This window comes from Pithys albifrons, chromosome 3, assembly GCF_047495875.1.
Source record: "Pithys albifrons albifrons isolate INPA30051 chromosome 3, PitAlb_v1, whole genome shotgun sequence".
NCBI classification, from domain to species: domain Eukaryota; kingdom Metazoa; phylum Chordata; class Aves; order Passeriformes; family Thamnophilidae; genus Pithys; species Pithys albifrons.
Genome location: NC_092460.1, coordinates 19946064 through 19955079, shown reverse-complemented (window position 1 = coordinate 19955079; position 9016 = coordinate 19946064). Strand labels below are relative to the sequence as shown.

At 40.3% G+C, this 9016-nt stretch overlaps 1 long non-coding RNA gene across 1 annotated transcript; it reads left to right on the top strand.

Moving 5' to 3' along the window:
• The first annotated feature begins 4734 nt into the window (after positions 1–4734).
• LOC139669292 (uncharacterized) lies at positions 4735–7146 on the top strand. Its single transcript, XR_011697226.1, has 2 exons — positions 4735–5083; positions 5395–7146. It is a non-coding gene; the product is annotated as an uncharacterized lncRNA (long non-coding RNA).
• Positions 7147–9016: the final 1870 nt, after the last annotated feature.

Here is a 9016-nt window from a genome sequence, read left to right as displayed (position 1 = left end):
AAAAGGCCCCAGGAGCTAAAAATTATTGGTATGTTCTCATTAAGTCTGAAAAAAAGGGGATTGAACGTTGCTGATTTCCTCCTCCAGTGCTTAAGAGCACTTGTTTCATTTGTTTAGCTCCTGAGGCTGCAGTCCCGATTTGGCACCGATGAAAGATTCCGCATGGACGCCCGATTCCTGGAGAGTGACAGTGAGGAGGAAGGTAAAGCTGCCCATACTTCCTGGTTACTGGTAGTAATGGAGCCATATCATGGAGCTTTAGCTTTTGAAGCACCTTATGGCCTCCTTTGCCTTCTTTGGTGATCCCTTAAAAGAAAACCACCCACCTCTGCTGTGGCTCTGCATGGGAAACACCAGGGGTGGCTGTGCTTTCTTAAAGGTGTATGCTGCAAAAGTATTTGGAACAGCTGAGTGAGGCACATGTGCCTAATAAAACAACATTTGAGACTATTTTTAATACAGCATGATATCAGAATGTGTTTATCCACATTGAAAAACTGGGTAAGCGGTGACTTAGAAAAACCCCCTTTTGGATCATTATATTCATTTAAACTGTTTGTTTTGTAGCCATCCTGCAGCCTGTGGCTGATTTGGCAGTCTTAAGTAGGGTCATTTTTTTTCTTTAGCAGCAGAAGGCAGAAAAGCTGAAAATAGAAAAAGTTTGAATATCCACCCCCAAGAAAAAGAAATTAACCCAGTTTTCAGGATTCAATTTCTTTCTGAAACTTAAATTTTTGCCTCTCTCTGCTATTCCCTTCATTGCTTTCATGTGATCTTCTGTAGAGCATCAGCAGTGGCAGAGGGGTTGCAGTTACATGACAGCAGCAGGAAACATGTTAAATACCTGATCTGGCCTTCACATGAAATAGATGCCCAGAATTGTTCTAACCCAAGATTTTCTACAGTGCAAGGGACAAAGTCTCTGAGTAGCTTTTAGATAAAGGAAGTGATGTGTTGATAGACGTGAGCTCTGCTAGTACTGTAGTGATACTATGCATCAAATATCACAGGCTCAGCAGGGAAAATATAATGTATTTCTTGTTATCTTAGCAGAGACAAAGAGCTTGAAGGCAGATGAGGAAGGCGAACTTGCTGCAGAGAAAAAGAAAGCTCTGCAGATACTGGGAAGCCTCTTGAACATCAAGCTGGAACAGCCTAAGCCAAGTAAAACAGCAACAAGTGCCAAGAAATTCAAGTATGAATCATCTGCCATCAGTGAAGGAGTTTTAGGGAGGCTTAAGTTTTGCCGGTGTTTCCTAACCAAAATTTCTGCCTAGACGGCTGAGGAAAGTACTTCCTTTCTTGTGTGTATTTGAAGTCAGTATTTAATGGAATTCCCAGGCACTGACTAGCAGGGACTTTCTAAATGTCAATTACATTTTGGAGTGATTTTGGTGAAGAAGCCAATTTGAATTTGTATCCTACTGTAAAGGTTTGGGGTAGCTTTCATTTGAGCCTTTAGAGTGTCTCATGGTTTCTCTTTGCCTTTCTGTTTTCTTAGAGACATTAATGTCCTCTGTTACGATCCCACCAGACAGGACCACACAGTTTTTGAAAGGAAACCAAGTACTACAGAAAAGGAGAGGTAATATTACAGCTTGGTAACTATAGTTGTGATGTTTCTCCCCTTAGAGAGAAGCCTATGGCAGCAGACTGAGTTTGAAACTACGCAGACTGCTATTTTCTCTTTAGTCCTCCCTGTGATTGCAGAAATCAATATACAATAGGAATTGTGAGCACTAAAACCAGCATGCAGTGTCATCTTTTCTTTGTAGTCCATCTACTCTCTGCATGCCATTTTCTGTCCTCACTGAAGGTGAGAAAGGTCAAGTCATGGACTTGAAGATTTGAGAAGTTTTCAAGAGACAAGTGTATTAGCTCTTATCCTGTGAAAAAGCATATTAGCTCTTAACATTTCTTTTGCCAGAAGAGAAATCTGTCCTAAGTATCTTCATTTATGAACTACCACATGTTAAGTGAAAAGTCCCTTAATGATGTGGGTAATAAAAAGGAGGCTTGTTCCTGCCTTTAGAATCAAAGCTCAGATGTTTCCCCTGCACTGCTCTCTCCCTTAAAAGTGAACTCCTCATCAATGGGCATGGCTGAGTTTAGGAAAACATCAAGAGCAAAGTGGCTCTTTCTTTTAAAAACAGCTGTGTTGTGTTACTGTCTTCCAACTATCCCATTTCAGTAAAGTTAAAAGGAAGAAGAAGAAGAAAGAAGAGAGTGAGAAACTGCCTCAAGTGTCTGAAGAAGTCTATTATGATATTGCTGCTGATTTAAAAGACTTATTTGGATCTTCAAAGAGCCAATCAGAGAAACGTGAGGAAATACCCTGGGACAAAGATGATGCAGAGGACTCTGCCCCACCTGACCATTTGGAACCTGTCTCTGGGAGTAACACAGCTCAGGAGCCGAGTGGTTTCAAGTTTTCCTTCTTTGGAGACACAGAGAAGTCAGGTGTAAAAGAAGGTAAGAGCAGGACAGTGCAATTTCTAGTGAATGGCTCATGTCAGGCACTGTGCAGGAATACAGTGCCTAGGAATTCAGAATCCAGGGCATTTTCAGAGGCAAAAGTGAGTAATGAGGCAGAATCATTATGATCTTCAGTTACACTTGCCAGGATTGTGGTAGCTCAGCTTGCGCCCCAGGAATCTTGAAAGGGATGTTTTGAGAAAGAACGATTATTTATTTGTTTTTTTTAAACAGTGATGGACGTTGTTGTCATCCCCTACATTTCTCAGACAGGGAAAAAGGTGATATGCCAAGTCAAAGTTTCACACAACCCAATAAGATTTGAAATCAAAGGAGTGATAATGGGAGTATTATGAGCAAAAGCAAATCCGGAGTTGACACCAAGAACATTCAAGATTGCTTTATCATTTACTTAATTTTCTTATTGTACCTTTAGAAAATTGAAACTGAATGACCCATGACTATAGGGGATATAAGTGTTACACACTCAAGATTAAAACATACTGAATTAAGTCAGTCAGTAAGGTAGGAAACAAAACCAACCATGTGAAGTTAAATGAAAGATTTAAAACAAACAAAAGAAACCAGAAAAAAACAAGCCCCCCACATTTTTACTGACTTCAGAAAGGATTCACTGTTCTGAATGCAGTAAATAAAGGTTTCAGGATATGAAAGAGACCCCCAGAACAAAGTGAAAAATACCTGAGCCAAGATGTAGTTCAGAAAGCCCAAGAGGGGAGGTTTCCATCCTTCTTAAATCTGCTTTTCCAATGTAAGTTCTTCACTGGGAAGTAGGGTTTTTTGCTGGCAAGTAGAGGAATAATCTGATTTTTTATTTCAATTGTGATAATCTTGCAGAGCCCTACATCCTTGAAACAATAAAACCTGGAAAAGTCACATGGCAAGAAGATCCACGTTTCCAGGACAGCAGTTCTGAGGATGGTGATGAACCAGAGGCATCAGAAATTGAAAAGGATCAAGAAATGCAAGTTGTATTTGTTTTCTATTTGGTTGTAGTAATTTGCTGCTGTGAGAATATTAATAGCAGCACTCAGGTCCTGGGAAACTGCTGTCTTCATTCCACATCTCTGAGCAATGGAAGTTATCCTGGAAAACCATTCCTTGCTGCACAGAGTGTAACAGTGAAACATCCCAACAGCCCATTTGCTTTGACATTGAGTAAAAAAATATGAAAGCTGAGTTTGTGGTTGAACACTGGAGAAATTAAGTGGGTAATTTTGGTTCAACCCAAACCAGGTTTGGTTTGGCCAAAAGTCAGAGACATAGTAAATTTTCTTTTATAAAAGGGTCTTTTTTATAGGAGACCATATTTGGTTACTGTGAAGGAATGTTCTTCCATGCATTCTGTTTCTCTGAAGCACTACAGCTTTAACTTGCATTAATGGAATTTGACAGTAACTTTCTTGATGTTAAAGTTTCCTTGTGTTTGTCCAGGTTTCTTTGCTTGCCACAAAGAGAAAGTACAAGATTTTTCTTCTTCTCCAAAGACGATGAACGACTGAGAGGTACAACAGAACTTACTCACTGTCACTCCTTTTTTGGTTTCTTTCAAAAGTCTTACTGAAAGTCAGGGAAGAAGTCCTGTCTAGTTATTTGTTCTGTAACACAGGTGAGAGGTTTAAGGAAAAAAATAAATTGCAAGTTTTCATTCGTATTTGTGGTCTAAATTGAGGTAGAATCCCATGACAAACTGCTGGTAACAAAAACGCTGACCATCTGTCTTGCTTCCATTTTTTTTCAGAGAATTGCCTAATATGTACCTGGCCTTTTAGAGCTTACCAAAAAAAAATCACAAATGCCTTTCAGGCATATATATCATCATTAATTTTTTCCTCTCCTTCTGGTGTTACTATTCATAGTGTTGAATATTCTTATTAGCCACTTATGTCCACATCGTTCTTGATTCTAATTAATGTGGATTTTTTTTCTTCTGAATATAGTGAATTTTGTATTTAAAAACAAACAAAACAGGAGCAAACATTCACAGCCTCGAACGGTTCCACAGACCACAACAAGAATTGCTTGTGGTATCTTATGCAGTAACTTATCAAGACAGTCTTAAATAATGTTTTTTTCTTGAGACATATGAGGTAACGGTCATGAACTGTCTTGCTGTGTTCATACAATTAGTGCACTGAAATCTTCCAGCCTGTCTGATTTACAGGCCCTGTTGAAAGTGAGACCTCAGTCCTCAGCAGGCATGAATTTTCTTGGGAGATGTGGGGTAATGGTGCTGAGCTTTTAATGAAACAGGTGCAATTTCACTGCAATTTCTATCTTGGCATATTAACTGCTGCTGCCTTTTGTTTTTCTTAGTACACAGGGCAGTAATTCAGAGCATTTCTGTTGGAGCCAATCATGTTGTGGGGGATAAGAGATTATGAATGATAGGAAGAATATGAAGAATAGACCTTCTGACTTGATTGCTGTCTTGCTCATGAGTTTTACAAACAGCAGCATTTTCAGAAGTGTTTAAGGAAATCAATTTGTTCTTTTTTGGGCAGAGGGCCCAAAGTTATTTTGTAGATCAGTGGATCTCAGTGAAGAACAAGATGGTTGGGAAGATAGACGAAGATTATTGATTGAGGTGAGTATTTAACATCTCTTCCTTGGTAACTGTGGGCATGAGGAGGGAACACGGCTGCTTATTTGCATGAAGAATTAGTTCAGGACCTCTAGAAAGGCTGGCAATTTTGTAATTGCTGAGGAACTAAACTTCTGTAGTATACAAGTGTGCATAACATCATGTTATGATGTCCCGTCAGGTAAATTAGTGAATCTCTGTAATGTACAGGACCAGTTACTTAAGTGTATGTAAAGATACAGGTGAATTTAGAAACTTGTATTAATCATTATTATTTTATTCATAGTTTTATGTTATATTTTATATATTTTCAGGAATGCCAGAAGAAGCTTGAAAGTTTCCCAGAAGTTAATGAAAAGGCATATATAATGTACATATACATATATACATACATCTCTATACACAGACATATACACATACACCTATATACATGTATACAGATGTATACAAATACATGTAGATATACATAGACATATAGACACAGACATCTATATGTATAAACATAAATACATATGTATACATATTATACATATATACACATACTTAGGCATAAATAGACATACATATATACTTATATATGCATGTCTGTATACATAAATCTAAACATATAGAAATAGACACATAGGCATTCTCCTATATATGTATCTATACATATACACATATACACACACATATATACATATCATACATATATACACACACATATATACATGTACATACATATATACACACATAGACATATATATACACACATATACATATGTGCATACATATATACATATATGCACATTTAAAAATACACACATATATACATAGACCTATATACATACCTATACGTATACACATATGCATACACATATATACCTATCGATACATATATACACACATAGACATAAATATACATACATATACATTCATATGTACACACATATGTATACATACAGTCGCATGTATGTATGTCTAGAATGTATACATATGTACACATATACATATGCATATACACACAGACATTTATATACATAAATACACTACTTACACATACACAAACGTACATACATGTACATATATACACAGACATAAATATACATACATATACAGATATATACCTATACATATAAATAAAAACATATACACATATACAAATACACGTGTACATTCACCTATACACATATCTATGCATATACACATATGCATACACACATAAATACCCCTACATAGATACGCATACATGTATACATATACAGAAATGTACATACATATACATATAGTCACATACACATGTATACATACTTATACATATATACACATACTTCACCATATAAATTCACATACATGTACATATATACATGGTATACATACATATAGTCATACCCATAGGTGTAAATACATATACGTAGATACACATATACATATATACACATATACACATATACAGATAAACACACAGACATAAATATACATAAATATACATCTATACATACGTACACATATGTACATATATATACATAAATATAAACATATACACGTATACAGATAGACATATATATACACACCTATATACATATCTACATATACACATATACATATGCATAATCCATAGATACACATATACATATTTACACACATATACATATATATGTACATATATACGCATATACATATATACATGTACACATACATACACATATATACACAGATACACACATAGATGTAAATACATATGCACAGATACATAAGTACACATATATAAATATATATGCATATATATATACACATAAATGTAAATATATACACATACACAAACACACACACATATATATACATAGACCTATAAACATATATACATACTATACATATACACACACACATACATGCATGTACAATTTTGCACACATATACATATATACACACACATACATATAGTCATATACACATATATACTCATATTCACATACATATATACACATGTAGACATAAATACACATATGTACACATATACATACATACATATACATATATACATATATATGCATGGTATTCAATAAAGGGTTTTATATATATACATATATATATGTATTATGTCTACCTAGGCCTCTGCTGCCAAGTGTCTCCAAGTCCTCCTGGGCACCTGCTGCCAGGCCCAGCCTGGCCCTAGCCCAGGGGTACCCGAGTGTTTTGACTCTTACCTATGTCCAGAGCAGCACAGCTGCCACATTCCCAGCTGGTTGTGCTGTCCCTTAGGCCGAAGCAGCGTCTGTGAGTGCCCTTGGCAGCACAGGAGCATTTCCCAGGGCCTGGGGAAGCATGGCTCTCTGACAGGGAAAAGGAAAACTGATGAGCTCCGTCTGCCCTGGCATCAGGAAGGTACAGGGTGTCCCTGCCCTTTCCCCTGTGCCGTTTCCATCCTGTTCTGCTGTTGATACGTTCTCTGACTGACTTACTGTTATTTTGCCTGCATGCTTTTCTCTGTTCCAAGGGTACACTTTAAAATGCTCAATCAAGATTGATTACCATAGGAGTGAGGGGTTCATCAGACCCGCTGTTAACCCCATCAGTCCCAACAAAAGCCACTGCTGTCTCCTCATCTACCCATCCATTCACTCCAGCATAGAAGGCTATGAGACTGTCAAGCATGATTTTTCCTTTTATTCCACCAGCTTAGAGATGACATTCAGGATGATGTCATCTTCCTAGGGAAGGAGGTGACACCGATGGGCCTGGCATTTCCTAGCTCCTTCTTGCTGCCCTGTTCAGAGACTGGAGTGATGTTGGCTTTTCCCAGTCTCGGGCACCTCTGCTGGGGAATCACCTTCCCTGGCCTGCTGCCAGGGGCAGGAGCAGAGATTCCCCTTGGCCAGGGCTGGAGCCCTGGAGTGGCACTGCTTGAACGGCATTTTCGTCCAACAGTGCCAACCTCGCTGGCCGCCCCAGGGCCTGGCATTTGCCCCTGCGCTTGCTGCAGCAGCAGCCGCCCTGACTCTGTGGCAACGGAGGGCTCGGGACCTGCCTTGGACCCTCGGCTGCTGAGGGGCTGCCTCACAGTGGGTGGTGGGGGGCTGAGGCCAACCCCGCCCATATTCCAGGTGCACGTGGCTTATGTCTCAGTGGCCAATGTGACCTGTGGGGCCAAGGGTACAAAGGTAACTCTGGGTTCAGGCCACCTGACAACGGGAGGAGAAGGAAGAGGAGGATAGAGCTGCCCAGGGAGAGCCTCACAGTTTCAGGCTCTCAGCCTGTGCTGCAACCTCACCCACGTCACACCTCTCAGAATCAGCAAAGGAGCATCTCAAGGTGACTGTGGTGTTCCTTGACTGGACAAGAGAAGGGGGAGAGGGGAAAAGCCTCTCTCCTATTTCAGAGCCAGCAGAGAAGAGTCTGGAGCAGACCTCAGTGTTCCAGTGTCAGGGTCTGACCGCTGAGACGCACCATGTCAGACAGGACAGAGGAAGCCCCCGGAGTGAGTGACCCAGATGAGACCAAAGTGCCCTTCCCACAGCCGGGCAGAGGGGCTGTCAAGGATGGCCAGTGCAGGGCTGGAAGTGGTGGCAGGGGAGGCAGGAGCCATCCAGCCATCTGGGTGCTGGGGCCCTCCTTTGCTCAGCAAGCCGGGCCCAGCTGGGACAGGAGGCACCTGCTGGGACACCTGTGCCCACAATGGCCCATCCTCTCCAAGGCCTCCAGCCCTGTCCTTCATCCAGGCAGGCACAGAGCAGCCCTTGGGGTCAGTCCCACAGGGATGCTGTCCCCAGCCCTGCAGAGGTGCCATTCCTGGTGCCATTGACTCTCTCCCTTCCAGCATGCCTGCTGTGTAAACGATCAGAGGCTGATCCGGACATCTGTGGGGAAAAACTTGAGAGATGTGGGCTCTGTGCCCACATGTTCTGCCTGGTGAGTTGCTCTCTGGGTTCCCTCCAGCTTTCCAACACACAGTCCCTG